The sequence below is a fragment of the Panthera onca genome, chromosome C2 (genome assembly GCF_046562875.1).
Source record: "Panthera onca isolate mPanOnc1 chromosome C2, mPanOnc1 haplotype 2, whole genome shotgun sequence".
NCBI classification, from domain to species: Eukaryota; Metazoa; Chordata; class Mammalia; order Carnivora; family Felidae; genus Panthera; species Panthera onca.
Window position 1 is genome coordinate 97153894 of NC_138347.1, and position 26936 is coordinate 97180829.

The 26936-nt window shown below is 36.3% G+C and overlaps 1 pseudogene across 1 annotated transcript in view; it reads right to left on the reverse strand.

Moving 5' to 3' along the window:
* Positions 1-26936, reverse strand: part of LOC132684263 (uncharacterized) — a 219753-nt pseudogene that overhangs the window by 81394 nt on the left and 111423 nt on the right. The window contains exons 4-8 of the transcript XR_014135264.1: positions 13204-13344; positions 8849-8971; positions 6458-6646; positions 4263-4389; positions 1197-1219 (exon numbers count right to left, since the gene is read on the reverse strand). The product of XR_014135264.1 is annotated as an uncharacterized LOC132684263 (transcript). The remainder of the gene's footprint in view (positions 1-1196; positions 1220-4262; positions 4390-6457; positions 6647-8848; positions 8972-13203; positions 13345-26936) is intronic.

The window sequence follows — 26936 nt, forward strand, 5'->3', positions numbered from 1 at the left end:
TTTCTTCTCTGATTTTCGTCTCTCTTCCTCCCTGGTTTGCCCAAAGAGCTCCACTTCCTTTTCTTCTTTTTCTTATGCAGAGCAAATAAATTCCCCCTAGCTCCTAGGTCCAAACCTGCACACACAAACTCAACTTTTTGCTCAGGAGAACAAGAAGGTTTTCTCTGTATCAAGATTTATCCTGCTTAGATATACATGGCATCATTCAAAGCAACTGTACTCTTGTATATGTAGATACAGCTTTTTTCTTCTTCAGAAAAGACCACCTTGAAAAATACAGATGTGGTTTTCATTTAGTTCATTTCCTATTAGAAACCTCAAGAACTTAAGGAGTGGTGTCATGTGACCAGCCCCAGTCATTCCTTCCATTTTCCCAGGCTTTCCCAGGAGCTCCTGGGGGGAACCAGCACTGCCCAGTCAGAGGATCACAAGTGTCTCCATTCTGACAATCACAGATGCTGCCACATGTTTCCCATGGGTCTTTGGGGAACCAAATATGAAGACAGTTGGAGAAGGTGAATAAGCAGTGTAATATACTCATGATAGAGTGGAGGAAAAACAAACAAACAAAAACAAACCTGTCTTTCTATTAGAATGGATACCAGGTAATTAAAATCTCTGGTTTACAGACCACGAAAGAGTCACTGGCATGCTTCTAGGTTGGATGGCATAATCACTCCTGAGAGGGATTACTGATGCAGCTAGTTAGAGTGAGGGTCACTGAAGAACTGATAACAAGGTTCACATGCAAAATTTACCTTATTCCTTCAACTCTCACACTCACATTTTCCCAGCTACCTAGACATCTGAGTGTATAACTGTCACCAACCCTAATGAGAAATACATGGAAACTTCCAGTTTGAAAACTGGGAAGAAAATGTAGGGGAAAAAAAATGGCATGTATTTTTAGTAGGAATGAATGCAACTAAGACTGTCTTGAAGGTGCCAAGGTATTTTGCATGGTCAAAGACTGATGAAGTCAAGCAAACAACTGTTTTCTTTGGCTTGTTTGTTTTTTGGGAAGAGTTTAGTATTCCATTAAAAAATAAATTGGGAAAAATGCGACTAGAAGTTTAACTTGACTAAATACAGCTGTTGAGATGATTCCAGTAACCATTTTCATTGGCATTTTATCATAGCTGGCTAAATATTATAAAATTACATTTATATCACCTCCTCTATTTGCCCACCTACACAATTCCAGATGTCAATATGGAAACTTGGCTTCTTATTCATTTTTTCTCTCCTTTTCAGCTTGAAGATATTATGCAAAGGAGAAGGAAAGGGAAGAGAAGAACAAAAGGGATAGGAAATAAAGAAAATGGCAACATTGGTTAAAACTGACATTGTAGTAAGTTTTTTTTTTTTTAATTCTTACAGCAACTATAGAGGAGTAATTTTTAAAAAATAAACCTGGAAAATGAAGCTAAGGAAGTTTATTTTATTCTATTTTTGAGAGAGAGAGAGAGGGAGACAGAGAGTGAGCAAGAGAGGGGCAGAGGGAGAGTGAGAGAAAATCTTAAGCAGGCTCCACTCAGCATGGATCCAGATGTGGGGCTTGATCCCATAACCCTGGAATCATGACCTGAACCAAAATGAAGAGTCAGACAGTCAGCAGACTGAGCCACCCCCACGCCCTGAAGCTACTGAAGTTTAAATAGCTTGCGCAGTATATGGATTATAGAAATTCGTCAACACTGGCAAACCAACACCATAAACTTACATTCCCCCAGGAAGTAGAATATGATATTACATAGTACAAGGATTTGCTAAATACTTCATAAGCATCAAACAGAGCAATTATCCTGGAAAAGAAAATTGTAAAACAAACGTCCCACACCATAGCTGGATGATTTGGAAGAAGTCATGAATCCTCTCTTCCATATATAGTCCACTCATTTGTCATATGGAAATCTTCCTACCCTCCCTTTCGAGTGGATGGAGTCTCACAGTAACAAATGAGTCAACTTGAAATCTCTTCAAAAGAAATGGAGTTCTAATATGTGCTATTAAAATTAATATCTGGTGATCTTTAAATTGTTTCACTATAATTACTTGGAGGAATTTCTAAGACCTCAAAGTAAATATTTTCATTATAGACCAATAGATATTGGGCTAGAAAATCTACTCATTGGGAACACTAACCTTGCAGATCTCTGCAGAATGTTCTATTTTAATGTTCATTGCTACATTTGAAGATCTGGTAATTTAAAAATATGGGTAATGGATGATTAGTCCCTTCTATTTATTGAGGTTTATAGGGATGTTTTTAAAAAAAGAATTTAATGTTTATTTATTTTTGAGAGAGAGAGAGAGACAGAGTACACATGGGAGAGGGGCAGAGAGAGAGGGAGACACAGAATCCAAAGCACGTTCCAGCCCTCTGCGGGGCTCAAAGCCTCAAGCCCTGAGATGGACACTCAACCAACTGAGCCACTTAGGTGCCCAACGTTTATAGGGAATTTTAGGAAAATGTTTTTACTCCTCCCTTTTGTTAAAGAATTAGTGAATTAGTAGGCACTTACTTTTTTTTTTTTTTTCTGATTGTTCTGTTTTTGTAAAAAAGAAAAACAAAAGAAGAAACGCAAAGATTTTATAAGCTTCTGCTTCAGAAACAGACTCCCCTTTGCAGGACCATGCAAACACTTAAGAGATCCTCAGAGTTTTCCAAAGCTAAAGAAGAGATCATCTTCTCTTCATTTCATCAACAAGCTCACTTTTAACATTTCTCTATTAATTTTGTATCCGAGATGTTTTATTCTGAAGTATTTGCGATAGATTTTTAGTTTCATTTCTCATGCTGCCATGTTAGGGATGAAGGGTTTGGAAGATGCGCATTTACCAATGCAACTTATGTAAGGGAAGTATTTACTTCCTAATAGTCATACAACATTTATTTGATCCCAATTGTATATAGTTGAGTCTGTCAAGTTGCAGGTCAATACAGTGGGGTCTCTCAACACCAAGTCGTAGTCATTTGTCCATTCATGCACTGAGTGCCTTTCCTTTGGAGAAACATGAAGAGGACCTGATTGATGAGCTCTCAGTCTAGTAAGGGAGACAGAACAGAAGATGGCTAACTCTAATTCAGAGAGAGAGAATGGCTTGAAATCCATCAAAGACATAAATAGTTGTGGCTAGACTGGAGCCATCAAATAAAGCTTCGTGCAATAAGCAGCAAGAGCCAAAGATGGCAGTTCAGCAAAAGGCACAAAGCTGATAAAAGCAGTAAGTAGCAAGTGGTTTAGTTTGCTGGAAATGATAAGCTGAGCAAAAAGCTGTGATTAGGATAAAAAGAAAAAGAGGATTTATGAGGGTCTGATTGTAGATGGTTGTCAGTACTAGATTAGAAGCGTGTGCCTATGTATCAGGAAATGGATGCCCTTAAAGTTTTTCCGAGCAGCAGAGAAACACGATCAGAGGCACACTTAAGGAAGATCCTCAACACTGTAACTAGTAATTTTGGGCAAACTACTTCCTATGTTCTGACTCAGGTTTTGCATCTGTCTCACAACCAGTATTAGTCATTTTTCTTCCCATATGCAAGGGGCTCAAAAGAAAATCTGCTTATATCATTTTCCAAGCTAATCACAAAAACTAAGAAAACCCTTTCATTACATATTTATAAGGTAAATTTAAAAAGAGAAAGAGGAAACAGTCAATATATTTTGGTTTTAGTACTGGGCAGTTTTCTCTCCTGCAAGCATACCTCCATTTAAAATGTAAAAGAAAAGATTTGTTAGCGGTATCGTTTTTTTCAAATCTTTGATATTTTCTCATGAGACACATAAAAAAAGTGTTATTGGCTATATTTACATCTTATGTAAAGAAAGAAAAGAAAAACAAATAAACACAAAGAAGAAGCCATAAAGCAGTTCCATTAATTGCACTTTGTAACATGAATTCTTTCTTCCTTCACTGGGAATAGCTTGCCGGGGCCTAATGATTTATTTAAATGGAGGGATTTTTATAGGCCTAGAATATTAGGATCCTTTATTAACTTTTATGTTCTGGGGATAAACAAGAGACAGCACATCAAGTTTCCCAGGTAACACAAAATCTCCCCACCTAATCACATGTTCAGTGCAAAACCTCAGCATTTCTTTATGCACAGCAAATAAATTGGTTTGTCACCATACCAATGTTTACTTTGTTAAAACGTTTTAGGGAGAACACATGTAAAAGAGAACTCATCACAGTAATTTACCAGCAGTAAAGGACAACTCATTACCCTTCTACCAGTACTCCGGGGTATGACTTACTGTCATTGCAAAGCGTGTCTCTCCAGCCAGCTGGGCAAGAGCACTCACTCCTCCCTTTGGGCATCTGCCTCCATTCAGACAGTCCTCACAGCTCACAGGGCAATTGTGTCTGAAGGTGGGATCTAGGCTGACAGAACTATGACACCATCTCAGCTGGCCCATACTGTCTACATCACCGAAAATGGAAATGAAACCCTTCATTTCTCAAAAAGAAAGAAAGAAAGAAAGAAAGAAAGAAAGAAAGAAAGAAAGAAAAGAAAAGAAAAATGAAACGATCTTTGCGCATGTTTCCTGAACAGTCTCAGAAAAAGACAATAGCAATAAAACCTTTTAAAAGAGAACTTTAAATATAGACCCTAAAGACTATTGAGAATGTTTAAGAAAGCAAAAAAGTAAAAAGAAATTACCATTGATTCTTGAACATGAAAATTATGTTTCTGGCACTTTGGTGTTATTCCTTCTAGGTTGTTTTAATACAAAATTCTGGTTTTTTCTTCCAGTAATATTTTTTGAAATTTTTTACTGAGATTTAATATACATGCAGAGAAGTCCATAAAACTCAAGTTCATACTTGAGTTCATACTTTTTTCTCCACAATGTAAATAAATAACCCCTTGTAATTGGCACCCAGTTCAAGATATAGATAACTACCAGTACCACAAAAACTCGAAGGTAATTTGATGATTTCTTAATCATTAGCCTCACAAATTGAGCATTATTCTGATTTCTATCACCACAGATTATTTTTTCTTATTTTAGAACTTCATATAAATGAATTTTACAAAAAGTATGTATTCTTTGGTATCAAGCTTCTTTCCCTCAGAATGTTTGTGAAACACCCATATTGTGTGCACTCTAGTTTGTTTGTTTTGTTTTTTTTTTAATCTCTTTTTTTAGATTTTTTTTAAGTTAATTTATTTATTTTTGAGAAAGACAGAGACAGTGTGAGCAGGGGAGGGGCAGAGAGAGAGAGAGAGAGAGAGAGAGAATCCCAAATAGTCTTTACGCTGTCAGTACAGAGCCTGATGTGGGGCTCAAACTCCCGAAACCATGAGATCATGACCTGAGCTGAAACCAAGAATTAGATGCTTAACCCACTGAGCCACTCAGGTGCCCTGCTAGTTTATTTCTTAATGGCTGTGTAGGTTTCTATTGTGTAAATGTAACATAATGTGATTTTCCATTCTATTCCTCGGGGAAATTACCTTAATTTGAATAAGAATGGAGAGACTCGATTTCAGTTGTTTTCAGGACTATTCCATTTCAAATTTTGCTCCTGTTTCTAGGTGGGGTCTTTCAGACTTTCTAGTTGAAAGTCTGTCAGGTTTAGTAAGGTCTCTATTCTATCTCTTCTGACTTTGAGAAGCCAAAGTATCAGGAGTTTATGTAAGAAACATCAAAGCATTTCCATTTTTATGCAGACACATTTATTGATATTATTATTATGACTGACCATATCATAAATGTGTCTCTGCCATTTCAACCACCTCTTTCTACAGCAATCGCCAAGCTTTGATAGTATTAAAATACCACGAATAGGATGAGAACAAAAAGAGCAGTTCTGTTTTACAAAGAAAAGAAAAAAAAGAGGCAGCAGACTGGCTGCAAACTGTTACTCTTGAAAGAGGGTATGCTAATTTATTTTGATCAGAAGTGATTTGATGCTTCAGTTCTGTTGCGTGGATGTATAAGAGAAACTGCTCACATTTTAAAAGATATTTTTCTTGGTCCACTTGAACATAATGAACAATTGTTTTTTGGCATTTTAAAATGTAGAAAGAATCTAGATTTTAAGGCTATTTGAGGTAAATTTCAACTATGTAATAGTGACTTCTAGTGGAGCTGTAATAGTTACAAGAACCAGAAGGTCCCAGTACAACCCTTCTCCCGGTTATGCTAATATAAAGATACTTTCCAGCTCCATTTCACTGTCTTGCACTTCAACATCCCCCCCACACCCTGTACTTCCACTCCTACACACACCTACATAACAACCGTTATTGTGCAAAAGGAAGAAAGACAAAAGATGTAGAATTTGACAGGAAGCAGTGAAGATGTAATTTGGGCCCCACATTTCTTGCTACCATCATGTTAAAAGACTCAAAGGCATTAAATATTGATAATGAAATTACAAAGAAGAGAATTTACGTGAAATACCGAAAAACAAAGAGGTGAGTATAATTAAATTCTTTCACTCACCAATTTTATGCAGGGCAGTCAGTTCTCGAATATGCGTTTCCTGTCCTCCTCATCTTCATCTGCGTAGGCGGTAGGCAGAGCGGTAGCAACATCAGGAAGCAGTTGAGGTGGGCTCTTGAATAGAAGGCCTGGAAACCTTACAACTTCCAATTCTTCTTCTTCCTCCGGCTTGTCAGCATCTAAAGCTAAGGCCGCACAGAAAAATGCCTGGGTACAACATGCTGTTTAAAAGAAGGAAAAACTGAGCAATGGTTGATGAGAGAAATGACAGAGTTTGAATCAGACAGCCAGGGCAGGGGGTGACTGGAAGGTGCATCTCTTTGAGAAGGCCCTTTCAAAAAGTCTTTTGTAAATGCAGGTGAGAAGCAGCAAGCACGGAAGTTGAAACCGCAGGGGACTGAACCGAAGGAGAAGGAAGAGCTCAGCCTGTGAAGAGGGAAAGGGGAGGGCAGGTTGAGTTAAGGGTCACGTGGTCTCCGTTTCTCTCCAAGAACAAGATGAGGGTGGAAATATTTAGAAGAGAAACAATAAAATTCTTCACAGTGACTTACAGATGCAAGTTTTCCCATCACTTCCAATTCTGGAGCCTTCCACACAGGTATAGTCGTATGTTCCCACAGAGTTCATACACAGCTGGTCACAGACTCTACTGACATCCAGACACTCATCCACACCTAGGAAAATTTAAACAATGTTGTTTTTAGGTGTTGAGAGATAAGATAGACATTATGAACTCATGGGCATCACTGTGTTACCCTTGTGACCTTTATTAGTCAGTAACAAGTTTTGTCCATATGGAAAGCATAGCTCCCAAACTCTTCTCAAGTATACCATGCCAATTATTTTTCTTCTACTCATTTCCAAGTTTACTGTAGTTCATCTACACAGACAAGTTCTTCCTGAAACCTTGATCACAAGATTTTGATGAAGAATATACAACTTAAAAGACATTCAATGGTCTCAGGCTGTGCACCACTTCTGCAGAATGTTCATCATTCTTGAATTATTCAGTATCTATGGTGAAGAATTTATTCCACATGTAATTCTGTACAAGGCTTGTGGACAATTTTAGAGATGGAAGGCCTTGATCTCATGACTTACTAGTGGTGTATGTCCACATATGAGCCCAGACTTTGGTCAATGTGTTTATGATACTAAAAGTTCATTTATAAAGCTGAGTTTCTAAGTTTTGCTTCAGATTTTGGATACCTTTCCCATTTGGATGTGTGTACCCAAGTATGTACATTCACGCCATACAATCATCTCTTGGCTCACTCTACTTAAAAGCAGATGGTACGTGAAATTCAATTTTTTTTTTTGGCCTTGTTAATTGGATGGAATGTGGTAAATGGTAATATACTCTACTGTGTTTAGAATATAGATACAGTTTTATATTCTTTTCTGTTATCTACACTGCAAGGCTAAGGAGCTTGGCTACCCATATGAAGAAACATACCTATCATCCTCAAAAGAATGTAGGGGAAGTTGTTTAAGCAAAGAAACACTATTCTCTCTAAAACGTTAAAAACTGCTCACGTAATTTTACTGTTATTAAAATAGATATCCATCCTCTAATCTTTGCTTCTATTTAAAAATTATGGATCAAAATAATGGTAATAATGATCATAAATGAAAAAAGTTTATATATTTAAGATAAGCTTTAAGAAATAAATTACACCAATGACTTACAAGAGCCATTTTTAATAGTATAAAGAGGTGAGTTAATCCTACTCACTAAATTCGCACTTTCCTATGATATTTAAACATATGTATCATAAAACTGGTTTTAACAAATAAATCGGAAGATTATAAAATGACTCATCTGAAAGCTTGCATTAGGTAGGTTAATTTCGGTTATGTAAAGGAATGTGGTACAAATCTGAACTGTGGCTCATGAACTGGCAATCCTTTTGCTTTGACTCTCTTAATTAAAATGACTTTGAGCAACCAACTTTAATTCCCATCAAGCTTGCCATGAGTGATTCTTATGGCAGTGTGCTATGGCCTCCCTGAATATCTCTCTTGCCTATGTATATTAAATTAGGTAAAAGGGATTATGGGCCAATGAATATTATACTAATAATAGCTACTTTTAGCAGAGTGATTTCTTGATGTCAATCACTGTACTAGGCACTTTACATTTATTACTTTACTTAATTTACCCACTAATCCTATTATTGTCTTCACTTTACTGATGAGGATCTGAGGCTCAGAGCAGTTAGGGTCACCCAAGTTCATACAATAGTGAATGGTAGAAGCACATACAAATCCAAGTCCCTTTAGTGTCAAAACCTTCCCTTTCCTCCCCTAACCCTCAGCCTCAGATGTTCATCCTGCACTGATTGCCACATCACATAATGATTTCATGTTCGATCTCAGGAATTTACCATCACATCCACAACCATCAGAAGTGATTCGAAAGCCTTCCTGACAACTGAATTCACAGCCTCCTAAATAGTTGAGGCAGAGTTGGGCACAGCAGGCTTCTCAACTCTCACATTCATCGAGGTCTGAAGGAGAAAAGGACATTTATGTTATTTAAGAGACCGGAATTGAACCAACCCATAGAAGTCGGTTAACTTCCAAGTTACAACTGTTTTACTGATCGTTTTCTGTTTCTCAAGCTACACAGTACAAACATCAAAGAAACTATAACACAAAAGGAATAAGGCCCACATTTGGGTTTGTTTCTTAAATGCTTCTCCTATGCTTGTAAAGCATGTAAATCATCTCCAAGTGCATTGATAAGCACAGGAGAAGAGATATCTGCTATTTTCCCAGTTTAAACAGCAATCTGACTGAATAAACAGAGATCAGAGGACAACAACACCAGCCAGGCTTGAGAAGAGACAAAAAATTCCACTTTGTGAACATTTTGTAGCTACAAAGAGGAGGTAGTCTTAGCCTCCATAATGTGTTCGTTCTTCCAGAACTTCAGATGAAAGAACAATCCCAAGTAAATGGAATTCATGTGACTGGCAAGAGAAGTGGGAACTGCAATTGAGAGAGAGGGCAGAAAATCATTTTAAATATTATGTTTTTAAATGACAGAATATTTCAGGGCATTTGCTTGAACTATCTGATGATGCTTTGACTGGATGGATGAGTGGGATCTAGGGGGTTTTATCACCATTGGTGACACCATTACCTTGGCATGTCCTATCAGATAAACTGTTTTTAAAATAATTGTCTTTAAGTCTCCTTCAACACTATTATTCTAAAAGTTTACCATCTTGAATGTTGCTTCCTAAGACATAATTGCCTTGAGGAAATAAACATGTACCAGAAGATGTCCAATCAAAAGGTTTCAGCTGCAAAATAATCTATTTGACCTGAGTTTTGAGGTGATCATTTCTAACATAATTGGCTGAGGAGTGGTGACAGACTCTTCACCCACTATTTCCTTAGGCTACACAGCTGGGAATTGGGTGGTCAGGGTTTTTGGCTATCTGCCCTTGGTTCAGTTTGACCCCCTCTGTTTGTTCAGCTGTTAAGTTGGGTGGCCTTCAGTACTGACTTTACTGAATTTCATTGTTCCATAACTCCATGAGCAGTCACAGATATAAAAGGTCAGTGTCTCAATTAACCTTGGAAAGGGTACCAATGTAAGAAATGTAGATAAGAAAAAAGAAAGGAAAAAAGTACAATCAATCAGCCAAGGTGAAGGGTCACCATAAAATATCGAAATGAGGGTCATTTGGACACAAAACGTTCTTCCTCTTGCAAAATATCACAAGCAGTGCTGCTCACAAAGTTCCTCGTGATATTTTTACCTTTTTTATATTAAACCTTCTTCTGCCCTTTGGATTAAAAATCATGAATATAGGGGACCAAAACTTTTTTTATTGCTTTTTTAAAATGTTTATTTATTTATTTTGAGAGAGAGAGAGAGAGAGAGAGAGCAAGCGAGCATGACTGGGGGAAGGGTGTTGGGTATGGGGGATCCCAAGCAAGCTTGGTGGTCTCAGCACAGAGCCCAGTGTGGAACTTGATCCCACGAACCATGAGATCATGACCTGAGACAAAACCACAAGTCAGACGTTTAACCGAATGAGCCACCCAGGCGCCACCCCCCCAATACTTTTTATAAAACTCAGTTTCATTTCATCAAAAACATTATACTTTAGGTTTTTCTTTTTTTTAATTTTAAGATTTTTTTCTTTTTTTTTTTTTTAAGTCTTCTCAGATACCACCAGAGCCTCTAAACATACAGGTCTTAGGATTCCCTGTTCTCAACTAGCACACAGCAAAATTGCATCACATAATTGGAAAATTAGTTCCTCCATCTGACTATCATTTTATGATCCATTTTGGATTTTTCTTCTATTATCATTCCTCTGGGTCTATTTCTAGCGTGTCTCATCTGTAACATCCTCAGTCTGGAACTCACCTGAACATCCTTTCTGCCTCATAAGTCTTTCTTAAAATGCCCTGTCTCTTCAACTTTTGCATCACCTGTTCCCCAAATTTCTATATATTTTTTTTCTGATCTTATTTGGTGAGATTTTTGCTTGCTTATTTTTCCCTTTTAATTTTCCTCATCTCTATTTTTTCTGACATAAGCCAATATGCCAAATGTTGCAGTGTTACAGAGAAATTCATCTGTATATAAAATTGTAGCCCTAGTAATAATAATAATAATAATAATAATAATAATAATAATAAAAGAGTATCAACAAGGCAAATGTAACAAGGCAAAATAATTTAACATTTCAGCTCTAAGTTCAAAAAAGCATCCAAAGTAAACCATAAGGGATGCCTGGGTGGCTCAGTTGCTTGAGTATCTGACTCTCAATCTCAACTCAGGTCTTGATACTAAGGTTATGAGTTTGAGCCCCATGTTGGACTCCATTCTGGGCATGTAGCCTACTTAAAAAAACAACAGAAAACTAAACCATAAAAGAACTTGAGCTTTTATATTTGTTCCCCATATATGACCACTGAATAAAGCTCCAAAGGTTAGAAATAAAAAAATATTTCCTAACAATTACCAATTGTTAAATTTAGTGAACTTACTGCGTGTCAGGCACTAATATTTTGGATAGCCACTTAACACGTCTCTAAGTTTTAGCCCTAATAAAATTTGCATTTGGGTAAGACTGAACATTTGCAGATTAGATGACTGATTTTCACATTTATTTGTATATTCAAATATATTTTGAAAAGCTAATCTTAAAATAAGCTAAAAAATTATTTAGTTTCCTTTATGCATGAATGTTCTTATAAAGCGTCCATGGCTTTAATCTGTTCTCAGGCAAATAAGCAAAGTATGTGTATGTATACTCCAAACAAATCATTGCCTTTACTCAAGTGAATATTTGGACTTAAGGAATGAGTATTATTTATTGTTGGAAGATGAAATAAACTTGAGCCATAAACAGTACAACTTCATGCTGACTGCTGAAATATTATAAATATGTACTTTTTCCACATTTTGACCCTGGCAGATGTTATTTTTTTTCCTAGCTGTAAATAAGAGCTTCACTGAACTGTACTTTTCAAAGAATAAGGAAAGACACCAGATTGTAAGTTGCAGAGGTTTAGCAAAATTCCAGTTTCTCTTATCCAACAGTCAAAAGAGAAAGACAGGTAGAAAGGAAGAAAGGGAGGAGGGAAGGAACAAGGGAAGGGAGGGAAGGAGGGAGGAAAGAAGAAAGTCTTTTATATTTTCCAGAGATAAAAATGTTAGCAAGGTAGAAAAATATAAGCGTATTGGCAAGGGAAGTAATTGGTTTCATTAAGTTAACCACTGTAGACTGGGAAAAATGCTGAAAGCAATGTTGGATCAAGAAATATGTGTAATGACATTGTTTTGGTTAAATAATTTATGAAACCAGAATACTTCAAAATCCCTTTAAGTTCACTCTGTCATGTTATAGTGCCAAAATAAAAGATCCCAAATACTTTGACCTCTGTAATTCACCTCTTCTTTTATGATACTTCAATTTGTCTCTAACCACATTGAGTAGTATAAAATGGTCAAAGATTTTTTTTTCAGATTCATATTATAATTTTTAAGAAAGGTGATATAAAGTATTCCAAAAGAGAACAAGCAAATAGGGTATTACAATTCCTGAATAATGGCAAATTGCTTGAGGGGCTTAGAGTTTCTCTCAGAACCAAAGTACATGGTAATACAGTTTGATGCTCACTATTCCTATTTTAGTAGATATTCCTTTTTCTCAGAAGCTTTGGATTAAACATTTCATATGGAACAAGGTTAAGGTGGAGTTTATTCTTATTTTCCCATATGATCAAAGTCTAATAATATGTTGGAAAAATTATTAAGAATGGGCTTGAGGTGGGATTTCCAAACAATAATATCTTTTAAAGTTTTCTTTTGGAATATAGCTACTTGCAATACCAAAGTTGCACATGCACCCAAATCATCACCAAGCTGAAAATCAATGGTTTAGTTTCTGCTTGAGGTAAAGCAGGGTGCATATGTTGTTTGAATCATAAATTACATTAAATGGTTAGATAGGCCCTGCAAGATTTTCTTGACATAAAACTATTAAGTCGATATATTTTGTTAAAATGTTTTAAATCTTTAATTTCAAAATAAATACCTAAATATAATGATGTCTTCTGCCAAGAAATCTTTCTTTTACATTTATCCAGTAGCCAGAGATACTATTCAATTCACTTCTCCTTGCATACTACAGCCACAAATGTGTATTAGAGATGAAAGGGCTAGATGAATCCAGGGCAAATTCTGAAGATGGCATTTACCATACATTACCTATGCATGTTTTCTCATCTGAATCAAGCTGGTGTCCATGGTTACAGGAACAATGGGGGGCCCCCCCAAGTACATGCTCTCAGTGATGGGAACAACCACCATTGTTCTCTTTACAGCTATTGACAATTTCCAATGCAATCCCTTTCCAAAACAAGCAAAAGAGAGTTATTAGCATAACAACAGGGAAACCTGAATATATGTTAATAATGGGTACACTCTGTTAGGAGGATGACAAACTTTATTGGAAATTTATCAACACTCTACACATATAAAACTGAGGGCTATTAGGCATTGTAAATGTCTATACCTTATCAAAAATAAACCTATAAATAATGTTAAACTGATGAAGTGATACAGAAAAGTAATGAGTCCACCAGTGGTTATTAAACACTCTTCTTAAAAGACAGTTACCTCTGGGAATTTTCAGTATTTTCAGGATATAAAAAATACGCACATTGAATCGATGATCAGAACGCAAGCAGGTTGTTTGCCAGTTGACGCATCTGTTCTCAAGCTAATGGTATGTTATTATCTGTCTTTTTTTAGAGGCTGTAAGTACATGAAAATAATGTTAAAAATAGCCTTACAAAAGTATGATCACAAAACCAAAGAATGAGCTGATCATACGTAGTAACTAGTATCGTGTTGATGTGCTAATTAGTTTTGATATATATGAGCATCACTTATTACATAAACATACTATGACTTTGGAAAACAATTTGCTGATCCTGGTACATGAAACTAACTATAGGCATTTAGGGGGACACTGGCCTCAGCATATGGATACCAATTGTCCTAAGCACACAGGCATTGTAATCAATCATTTTCTAAGTGAGGAAATGAGAAATAAAGAATGCTTTGAATCATTGTTAAAAAATACAGAATCTGGGTATTCTGCTATTTTCACCACTGGCCACTATAGTTCTTCATTTGTGTTGCCTGGACCCACCTCTTCTTAATAAGAGTGTTTATATTGGTTCATTTCCTTCCATTCTTAACTACTGAAGAAGAGAGACAGGAAAGAAGAGGAAAAGGGTACTAGGGATTCAGTACCCTCGAAGGCCTGTATCAGCATTCAAATGGTCTTGATCCCTGCTGCAGCGCCTGTATGGTGATAGCTCCCGGGCCCCCAGCCTCAGTCTCTGGTAGGCAGCTGCCCTATGTGCTCCTCTGCAGAGCACTCAGCGCTCATCCTGTCATTGGGCTCATCCCTCTGTGCCATCATCATCCTGCATTACCCAGCTCATCGCAGATGTTCAAAAATAGGTTTCAAATGATTGAACAGACAAAAGGATTATGCTAATCAATTTGTTATTGAAAATAAGGACCCCTTTGGGTTTAGAACCAACTACTTTAGCACTGAGGGAAATTCGAAAGCTAAAGGAAAGATCAAAATAATGAAGAGGACTGATATTTTTATAATATATTAATATACTCTTTAAGGAGACATACTTTATATTATATACTCTTTAAGGAGACATACTTTAAATCACGGCTCCTATTCTTGTTATTTTCTGTGGACAATGCAGTTCTAAGACTGCTGCTGGTAATTTAATTTAAATATAAATTACATTGTTGTAACCTTTATTAAAGAATACATGAAACTAAAACAAGTGAATACTTAGATCTATTATAACTGCCCACTAGAAGTAAGCTGAGATTTTGCGTCCTTGATACTGGTGTTAAATAATTCTCAACCATCTTACTTTAAAAAAAAAAAAAAAAAAACTTTAAAAAAACTTTAAAAAATGATCCTTGTAGTTTGTCACAGATAGCAAATAACCATTATTTATTCAACATATGAAGTGTACACTAAATTGCTTGGTAATCTGGGGAAGTCTTATTTAACCATGCTGGATCTGGAATTTTCCAATTTATTTATATACTTTTTTAAAGTAGGCTCCACGTTCAGCATGGAGCCCAATGTGGGGCTAGAACTCAGGACCCTAAGATCAAGACCTGAGCTGAGATTAAGAGTCAGATGATGAACTGACTGAGCCACCTAGGCACCCCAGGAATTTTCCAATTTCTAATCATGAGTCAGTGATAGTGTATTTATACCACTCCATAAAGATTTCATGTTTATGCTATACAGTGTTTTGAGAGCCTCTGAGGAGAAATTAGACAAACACAAAACATTGTTTTCCTAGGAAAAAACTAAAACAATATTTTCCTAAAATATACTTGTTATCCGAAGGACACATAATTCATCCTTAAACATTACCGTGTTCTGAAAACACTTCCTCCACCTACAGGTTTTGAAGCCACCCAAAACACCAGTTTTCACCAAGAAAGTTTTGTGTGTCAGTTAGTAAATATTGAGGCCTAGTGAGACCTGCACAAAGAACTTAGCCAAATATTCTCATAAGGGAAAAAAATGTAAAAATACACTTCTACCAAATGTATTCAACTCTAGGGCAAATTGCCCTACCAAGTAAATTCTACCGAAAGCCTGTACCTCATAAGTCATTAGCAATAATGGCCCCCTCTTTCATGACAACTAAAAATGTACCAGTCAGACTGCAAGAGATTTTATTTCAGACATTTGTAAAGAATACTCATTTCCTAAACCTCCTAAACCTCTGGCCGCATTAAAAAGTCAAAATATTAATAAGAAAGAAAAACTCATCCACATTTCTCTCTGCTTGAAAGGACTCCTCCGGGCACTGAGAGAAAGACTCACTTCAGAAGTTGTATCGTAATTAGCAGTTAATTCTTCTCTCCTGTCCTATTAGTTTGCTCTTGAAAAGACAAATACCACCATAGCAAAACTGCCTTGTCTTTAAGCAATAGAAATATACCATCAGAACTCACGGCTACACTGGCAACCCAAGCATTAAAGAAACATAGAATTTTGTGCAGTGGAGACGAATTCTTTAAATTCTTTAGTGACCCTAAAAATGTCTCTTCATGAGACAGCTTAGGGAAAAACACAAATTTGTTTATTCTATTTATCACTATCATTCCTCCTTGATTAAATTAATAAGTAGGCACACAATGTATACAAATGCATGAGAAAGTTGAAAGAACAGTATATTTGGAGCCTAAAGACCCCAGTTCAAGTCCCAGTGCTGTCACTTACCAATTTTGTGTCATTGAGTTTTTGGCTCCAACATTGAATTGATAGTTTTCTAAGGTATGGAGAACAGGGAACAGCATATTTGGAACTGAGACTGGAAGTCAGCAGTTCTGTTTTGTAATGCCTATCAGTCAAGCAAGTGGAGAAAAGGAGTACACAGTTTGATATATTCACATATAGTGAACGGAAGAAGAGAAATGAAACATAAATTGGACATTTAGAGAGGGGAAAGAGATGGAAAGGAAACCAGGAAAATGTGAAAACATGGAAAGAGAAGGAAAATGTTTTGCGAAGAAGAAGGTTGGGGGCACCTGGGTGGCTGAGTTGGCTAAGAGTCCAACTTGATTTCAATTTAAAATGAAGAAAAGCGAGACATAGAAAGGTTTAACTTCTGGCACCTGGGTGACTCAGTCCATTCAACATCTGGCTCTTGATTTTGGCTTAGGTCATGATCTCATGGTTCATGAGATTGAGCCCTGTGTAAGGCTCTGCACTGACAGTGTGGAGCCTGTCTGGGATTCTCTCTCTCCCTCTCTCTCTGCCTCTCCCCTGCACACGTGTGCGTGCTCTCTCTCTCCAAAATAAATAAATAAACATTTTAAAAAAGAATAAGAACAGGGGTTAGTCAGGTGTGTTGAATGCTGCTGACAGGTCAAGTTGGATAAAACCAGAGATGCTAACAAGCAGCCGGGCAGCATGGAAGCTATGGATGACTATGAGTGGGTAGAGATGAGATGTGATTAGTCTTGGACAATGGGAGAGTGCAAGATGAGGAGAAAACATTGGCTAAGTGATAAAAAAAGTTTGATGAAGGGGATCAGACTGAAGCTATAGTGGGGCATGGGCTCATAGGAGGGTACTTTAAAGACAGGAGATACTGGACCATGTTGATAGGCTGATGAGAGTGTTCCATTAGATAACTGCAATAGCAAAGATACTGAGATAATGAGAGAGAATGGAATCTGAAGTACAGTAGAGAAAGTGGCCTTTGATAGTACTAGGACCACTTCCTTTATATGAACAGGGGTGAAGTCTTTTTCATGAGATCCTATGGGGTATTTTGGGTCAATTGCTAACTTGACTGGTAGTTTGCATTCTCTTCCCTGATGACGTAAGAAACAAGGTAAGGATAAAGGCAAAAACAGGGGTAATATAAAAATTTGAAGCACAAAGAGAAGGTGTTCGAATTGCTTTTGATGAGGATAGAAATAGACATATTCGGATAGTATAGATTGTTCCAGTCATGCTGCATAATCATTGGAGATTTATGGTCTCGAATTCAAAGTAAAACTAATTAACATGGTTGTGTTTGGAACACAACACAATTTACCTGGTAGAGAAAGAAGGGAGGAAGTCAGTGACAGAAGGGCAGAGTCTAAAGATGAAAGAAAATGCATTGTTGATATACCCTGATTACATAAGAAGAAGCAGAGGTGGATAAATCAGCCAAAGAAATAAGAAGAAAAAAAAAACTTCTGTCATTTAAAAGAAAAGGGAAGAAGTGGAGGAAGAGTGAGTTAGAGAAATATCGAAGCAGAGAACATGGAATTTGAGGGAATTTGTATCAGATAATTTTAAGCTTAGTAAAGCAGAAAGTGCATTATTCATCTATAGGTTGAGTAGTGGACCAATGGAGAAGACACAAAACAAAATAGATATAATAGCTATTAATAGCAGTTAATAATTCCACATATTAACATTTTAATATATTCACAATAAGAGCTCTATTAAATTGTATAATGGAGCCTAGGTGAGGAAAGGCTAAAGTTAGATGACATGGACCATCTTTTTTTGAGTAAGAAGAAGAAAAGGGGTACACAGATGAGCCAGTGAAAGAGAATGCAGTCAGAAGAAGCTGCTTAAAGCTCTTCATGCCTCTTTAAAGGCATGATGGAAAGGGGCCCCTGGGGGGCTCAGTCAGTTAAGCATCTGACTTCGGCTCAGGTCACCATCTCACAGTCTGTGAGTTCAAGCCCCGTGTCGGGCTCTGTGCTGACAGCTCAGAGCCTGGAGCGTGCTTCGGATTCTGTGTGTGTCTCTCTCTCTCTGCTTCTCCCCCACTTGTGCTCTGTCTCTCTCTCTCTCTCAAAAACAAATAAAATGTAAAAAAAAAAAAAAAGGCATGATGGAAATGAACAGAAATGGGAAAGGGAGAAGAGCTGATGTGAAAAATACACATTAGAGCAACCGATGTGCCAGGAACGCTATTTCAATCACGAGTTACTCCTGTACGTCACCACCACTAGCTCCTTTTCCTGGTATTTTACATTGGAGTTATTAGTGTTCAATAAATACTGCATGGCAGAGGTGATGAAGGTAGACAGACTCCTCACGAAGGAGAGCTGTGGGTCCAAAAGAGCCCTGGATCACAAGCCTTGAGACAGTCCTTACTGTGCACACTGTGGTCATTATGACAACCATTTTCTGTGGAGTCTGGGCCCCTGTTTCCTCAAACCACAATGAGGGTGTTGGACTTCTAAGATCCCACTCTTACCACACCCCAGGGGAAAACATTTCCAGAAGCTTCTGCCTTGGCAAGTTATGCAGTACAGTTCTTTTGTTTATTACTCTTGTTTAATATTTGTAAAATGCAACACATTTCCTGGGCTTCTATTGCTGCCACTTACTGTAACACTGTTTTCCATCAGCTCCCAGCTCGAAGCCGGGGTGTCAGGCACACGTGAAAGGTCCCATTGTGTTCATGCAGTGACGGTTGCAGTGAGCCAGCCCTTCAGCACACTCATTTATATCTACAGAAAGAGATACACAGCAGCTATGTTTTCAGGGCTCAAATCGACATTTATTTGTAAACTATAAACATGAGCTAAAGCGTCTCCTTCCTCTCAACCCCAGACATCAAGCATAACAGTGAAATACCACACAGGCACATTTGCAAATTGTAAACCAACTGCTAATTGTATTTTCTCAAGTGCTGGTCTAATGCTCTCAAATACTTCTATCAGAATCTACTAATATTTATTAATTGGGAGAACGAGAAAAGGAAATAACTAAAAATTATACCTTATCTGTTCCCTAATAATATAGGGAGAAGTCATCATAATTTTCCTTTGGGAATATATACCACATTCTTAACCAAAAATGGTATCTCCCTCATTTAAGGTAGACAGGACATGTGGACCAGGCAGATTTGGGGACTTCCTATGTAGCAATCCATGGTCTATGCTCTACCTGATTGCCACAGGGCAGTGCCATTTAAACAAGGATGCTCCCTCCTTGTCCTGACACTGAGAGCCTGTTCCATTCAGTGTAACTTCATTCTGTGGTCCAGATAGTCCCTGTTCTTTCCCTTCAAGTCAATAGGTCTCAACATCATTTTCCCAAGGAGTACTTATTCTTGTACTGTCCTGCGTGTCATCTGCAAGGGCATTCATGAGAGATACTCATTCCTCTGAGATATTTGTAAAACTCTAAGTGGACAGTAATTTGGGGGATAGACTTTCTGGGAATAATGAATCAGACACTAAAATAAAATTTTGAAAGAGATTGTATCTAGATACATATAGATAGCTGTATATATCTATACACGTATGTATTTGTCGAGTTTCCACAAATATTTAATAAGGCCCTCGTCTGTGTCGGGTGCTAAGTTAGGTAAATGCTGTGTAAACAGAAGACCAAGGCAGAAATGGTGTCTGTCAGAAAAGTATATTAGCACCATCAACAGAAAATTGTATCTTAGTTTTGGCTTAAAGAAGAAAAAAAATAACTATGCAGTAACTTTTAGACCTAATTCTTTTTCAGTTTCTCAATGTGTTTATCCATCCCATAAGTCAGGAAATATTTTGGTATTTTCATAATTAATCCAAATAAACTGTTTCTCATTTCATGAAAATGTCATGATAAAAATGAAGGATTCTGTGATTTCTCTGAAGTTATTAAAACAAAGACTGTCCCACAGGAATGATTTCATTTATTAGTTCTGGTTATGGAATAATTTGTCACTTTCATCTTTGAATTGAAGCATGTCTGTTTTGCTATTTCTAGGAAACAGAAATATGTAACCTTGTATTTATAGTTTCTTTCTTTTTGGTTTTAATTATTTCTCACTTCTGAGAACACTCATTTGCACATACTTGTGTTTCAAAGGTTATCCCCCACTTTCTGTAGCCTGTAATGAAAAGCACCCTGTGTAGTTATGGAAGGTTTTGAATATTAATTCTGGAATTCACTTCATAATGAGAAACAGAAAACAAAAGCATTAATTCTGAAACTACACCAGACCGTTTCTTTTGTAACTGAAATTTCACTGAGTTGTTATAATTTCACAAAAATACCTTTCGGAATGATCAAATGCGATTATAAGTGTTTTTTTTTTTTAAAGCATAAATGAAAACACCTTTCTCCCAGCAGTTCTGACTATTCAAAACTGAATTACAACAAGATTGCAAACAATTACACGATTAAGCCATCAGCTTCAACCTTCTACCTCCACGGACCTTTGTGTCTTCAGACAGCTGGTACCCCGGGCAAACAGACACACCTGGCCACACCATTCTCATCTGACAGATGTGAGGACATCCATTCCCACCTGCGCAGGGGTCCATCTCTGAAAGCAATTAAGCAGTGGTAGTTTATAATTCATTAACTTCATAAAGATATACAAGGTGGAAGGGTGGAGAAAGGTAAAGAGGGAACTGGGCCCATGGGGTTTCTCATCTAAAGATGGTAAGGACTCTAGAGAGTCTTTTCCCACTTTCAGAAAGAACTAATCCCATAAAAAGTTTCCATTTTGTGATCTGAACTCCAAAATCTCAACAGATTTAAATATGGACTCGAGCCAGAGAAGAATTACCTTAATTTCACTCTTTCCAGAATATGCCTTCTGCCCTCTGGTACCAAAAGTTCAACAGAGTCAGCATGAACACTACCATATACTCTTTCATTTTCTCCTTCTCTCCCAACCATTTTATTCCTTTGGTCATCAGAATCATCTTTTATCTCCTCTGGGTCACCTTTGCCTTTGGATAAACAACCATGGTGTGAGAAGAAGGGAGGCTGAAGCAACAGAGGAGAGTCTTAGCCATAGCTCCCATAGGTGGGGGAGATGGAATATAGTTCAGATCCCACTGTAATTAAGTCATGTGGCCTCCTTTTCACCCTTGCTTGCTCCTGTCTTAATCAGTCTTAGTCAAATTCTCTGGAAGTCTGGAATATTGTGAAGTCATCTATCCTATCAGGAGTACCTCAATATAAAGCTTATTTGTTGATTTTGACAAGCTGCTGGGGTAGAACTGCAGAATTTCTGCTCCTGTCCTCATACTTTTTTCCCCCTATAATACACAGAGTATAAAAATCAAAACAATATATAGAGCCACTCTGTCCCCACATTGGCCTAGTTGTAACCCAACCACTACCACAAGTAAATGCTTTCATTAGTTTTTTGGGGTTTTTTTTGTGTGTGAATCATTTCAGACTTTGTTTTCAAAAATGTAATACATATATGCACAGCCATATATATATATATATATATATATATATATATATATATATATATATACCTTTCACAGTTACAGTACATAGTATTATACTTTTTGCTTTTATGATATAGAGAAATTAAGTTGAAATTATAGATTAATTTGGGGGAGTATTGTCATTTCAACAATATTAAAGCATGTGATCCATGAACATGAGATGTCTTTCCATTTATTTTAGGTATTTAATTTGTTTCAAAATGTTTTATAGTTGTTAATATATAAGTTTTGTACTTTTTTGTTAAATTTATTCTTAAATATTTTATCCCTTTTGATGCTGCTGCAGATAGAATTGTTTAATTTCACTTCTAGATTATTCATTGCTAGTATATAGAAAACCAATTGACTTTTATGTGTTCATTTTATATCCTTCAACTTTGCTGAATTTCTTCATTAGCTTTACTAGGTTTTGTAAGTGAATTCCTTAGGGTTTTCTATACACAAATCGTGTCATCTACAAATGGAGAGATTCCATTTCCTCCTTTACAATCTTGATGCTTTTCCTCTTCTCCTGCCTTATTTTTCTGGTTAGAACCTACAGTATAATGTTGAATAGAAGTGGCATGAACAGACATCCTTGTCTTATTCCTGATCTTAGGGGGAAGGTTTCAGTATTCACTATTAAGTGTAATGCTATCTGTAGGTTTTTCATAGGTTCCCTTTCTCAGGTTGAGAAAGTTCTCTTCTGTTTTAAGTTTGTTGAATTATCATGAAAGGATGCTAGATTTTGTCAAGTGTTTTGTTTTGTTTTGATTGCTCTTCTTGAATCTATTGGGATGAGATGATAATGTGTTTTTGTATTTTATTCTATTTATATGGTTATAGCATTAATTGATTTTGAGATGTGGAACCAACCTTGTTTTTTCTGAGATAAATCTTACTTGATCATAGTGTATAATCCCTTCTAAATGTTGTTGGATTTGGTTTCCTAATATTTTGTTTAGGATTTTATATATACATTCATAAATTATTTGTTTGTTGTTTTCTTTCTAGTGTTATCCTTGTCTGGTATTGCTATGAGGGTAATTCTGACTTCATGGAATGAATTGGGAAGTGTTCTCTTCTCTTTCATATTTTTAAATAATTTGTAAACATTTGTACTAATTCTTCTTAAGCATTTGGTATAATTCACCATTGAACCCATCTGGACCAGAGCTTTTCTTTTTGGGAAGTTTCAAAATTACTAATTCCATCTCTTTACTTATTATATATCTAACTCAGTGTGCTCCCGAATTTCACAAAAAATAAAATTTGGTGGAATTTTTGGTTTTGTTTTCTTTACTGCATCTGTATTTTTGTCACAGGTTAAGAGACCTACACAGCTACGTTTATGCCAGAAACTTAATTTACTTAATCTATATCCCCTGCTACCAACTCTTCAGACAGTGGGATAGGTAACGTCTCCTCTGAACTCGGGAAAGTGAGGGGTCATTTCTGCCAGATGTAAAATTATGAAGTAGATTGCAATTATGTTTGATATGTTCTTCTCATTGACCACTGTCTCTGGGAACACCTTTTCTAGATTCACTTTAATCGTCTATTGCCCTAACGCCTTCTTGATGTCCAGGTCTCAATAGAAGGGGTTACCCTCCCAGAAAGTGGCTATATATAGCCCTATAGCAAGCCCTACTACTGTCAGAGGTCCCTTTTGTTTGGGGGACTGGTTTTTAACTGTGGACTTAACTCATTTGAATTAGGCATGAAAGAACTGTAAAATAAAACTTCTACAATGCAGCATTTGGTAAAACTTTTATTTTCAGCTGCAGAACATAGAAGGATATTTAAGGGTAGCATGTGGGACACAAGTTATATTTTCAGTCAAGTTCCTAATGCTTCTTTTGTATAGAGATAAAGGGCAGTACTCTTTATATAGTGGAACTTAAATAGGACCTGTTCAAGCTTGGCTTGTGATTCTGAAAGACTAACCAAGAATGGCCTTACTTCTACCATAAACAATTAGAAAACCAGAGTAAAATATATGAAACAACTGTTTGTAGATATTGGACCTCAAAGAGCACAGGAGTGGAAACCTTGAGTGAAGAGAAACAAAGTAAGCTAAATTGCTGCTTTGGGTTTTGCTGGGGACCATTTCTCCGTTACAGCACAAGAAAGAGAAACCAAAAGAGAGCTCAGTGATCCTGCTAAATTAAGGAGACAAATCAGAGTTTATGATTATCAAGGAAACTATAATTTGTGGAATGTTAGAAGGGGCAGGGTGAGGTGGGAAAGACAGTGCTGCACAGAGTGGGGGGAAAAACCCTCCAGAAATCTATATACTGATCCTTTTGAATTTTTCACTAAATATTAATCCAGATATAAATAGGGTAAATCTCCATGAGGCCAGGCAAAGAACAAAGAATTAGGGAAGCTGTAAGTCAAACAATTCCCAAAGCACACTGAGAGCCAAGTATCAGTTAGTTCTTATCAGCCAGACTGGGGAAATACTGTTGAACACATGGGGCTTTCAACAGAGATCTCACAAGGGCCATGACTCAGCAGTAGGACTAATCTAACCCCAGAGTAAAGTCAGTTCTAGATTAAATTTAACAAAGGTTAAAAACAGCACTTGATAGGATCAAACTGATTTGCAAGTAACCTAGCTTGGCACCCAGAAAAAAAGCACAATACTTTTAAAGAACAAAAGCTAGCCTTCAACAATATGAAATGAATAGTGTCCAGCATCCCATAAAAGGTTAACAAACGTGACAGTGTAAGCAAATGTGACCCATATCCAGGAGAAAATTCATTTAATAAAAACAGACTTACAAATAACAGATGATGAAATCAGCAGATAAGTACATTAAAACAGAATTATAAATAAACCTAATATGCCCAATGATTTAACGAAAAATGTGCATTTAATGAGTAGAGAAAGAGAAGATATATATAAAAAAAAACTACCAAAGGGAACTTTTAAAGCAGAGGAAGATAAGATTTGAAATGGAAAGTTCACTAAATGGTATTATCAGCACATTACATAATTAGAAAATTATTGAACTAAAAACTTAGCAGTATAAATTATCCAAAATGAAGAACAGAGAGAACAAAAAAGACTAAGCAATTTAAATACACAAAGTCTGGTAACTAGTAGAGCAATATTAAGCAGACAATATCACATTTTAAAAGGAGCTTCTCTAGTCCAATGATCCAAAATAGACAGCCTAATAAGAGAGAAAACTTTCAGAAAATGACTGCCTTGCTATAGCCAGACACCATAGAAAAAAAATGTGACCCAACACCCACCTAAAACACCAAAGCCTACACTTTCCCCTCCACAGGATGTAAAGGATGTAAAGCTATTTGGGAACAGTAAAAAGACACACCTATACCTCCTAGCCAAGTGGTACCGAAAGAAAGTTAGCATTCCCATCCAGCGCAGAAGTAATAAGGCATACATTTTTTATGAGAATTAAAAGCCAGTTGATGGTAAACTTGGACTTCTACTCCCACTGAGTAGTAAAAAGTGGTACTCTCCCCACTCTATTTCCCCTTCCAGAGTAGTGTCAAAGAAAATCATTTAAAATATAAGGGGTACATAAGATCCAGAGTCTAATAACATAATATGCAAAATGTCCAGTTTTCAGTAGAAAATTTCTCATTATGCCAAGAACTAGGAAGATGTAAAGATTGAAAAAGTGAACCAATAAATGCCAACACCAAGATTTTGGAGATCTTAATATTATATAACAAAGATTTTAAACCAGCCATCATAAAATTGCTTTAATAAGCAATTACAAATATTCTTGAAACAAATGAAAATGGAAATTTGAGAACTGAAGAACACAACAACCAAAAATCTCAATGGATTGGCTAAAAGGTAGGATGGAGAGGACAGAGGAAAGAATCAGTGAATTGGAAGATAGAACAATAGAAATTACCCAAATGAACAACAGAGATAAAAGATTGGAAACAAAACAAAACAAAATTAAAAAAAGAAAGAGAGAAAAGAAAAGAATGGAACTTTAGAGACCCATGGAAATATAACAAAGATATAACATTGTATGAACATCAATATCTTAGGAGATAGAAGAAATAGGGTGGGTCTGAAAATGTGTTCAAAGAAATAAAGCTGAAAATTTCCCAAATTTGGCAAAAGACGTAAATCTATAGATCCAAGAAGTTGAATAAAGCCCAAGCAAATTAAACCCAATGAAATACATACCAAGACACATCATAGTCAAACTTCTGAAAAGTAAAGACAAAAGAAAAATCTTTAAAGCAATGACAGACTTCATCTGTAAAAAAAACAAAAAAGGGAAATAATAGATTTTTCAGCAGAAATCAGAGAGCCTTGGAGAAAGTGACATTTTTCAACCACTAAAAGAAAACAATTCAGAATCTTCTATGCAGCAAAATTGCTCTTCAGAAATGGAGGGGAAACTAAGACATCCTTGGGTAAGGGAAAACTAAGGGAATTTATTAACTCTAAGACAATATATAAAGGAAGTTTTCTACATAGAAAGGAAATGATTAAGAAAAAACAATTATAAAACATCAGGAAGAAAGAAAGAGCAAAATAAGGAAAAAAATATCCAATAAACTTTCCTTCCTCTCCTGAGACTTCTGAATCATAATGGCTAAAGCAAAAATTATATGATATGGTTCTAAATGAACATAGAAAAAAATTTTAAACAATTATATATAAGTGGAGAAAATTAAACAGAAAGGAAGTTAAGTGTTCTACACCTCACTTAAATTGGTAAAAGTATATGACCAGTAGGTAATTTAGTTATACAGAAAATAATACAGGGAGGAATGAGTAATCAATAAAGAGCTATATAAAGAGATACAGTCCAAACTGCTATAAATAAAACAAAACAGAAATCTAAAAATTGTTAAAGTAACCACAGTAGGACAGGAAAAAAAGATACAGCAAAAATAAAAACCAAAAACAATAAAGAGAAAAAAGAAATGGTAGACAAGTTGTAACATATCAATAATTACGTTAGTGTAAATGGCTTAGTATACCAATTAAAAGGCTCAGATTTGAAGAGTGGATTAAAAAATATCACCCAACTATATACTCTTACATGACTCACTTCAAATATAAACATATAGGCAGATCAAAAGTAAAAGAATGGAGAAAATATATATCATGCAAAAACTGATCACAGGACAGTAGGAGTGGCCATATTGTCAGATAAAGTCTATCTCGTTCAAAG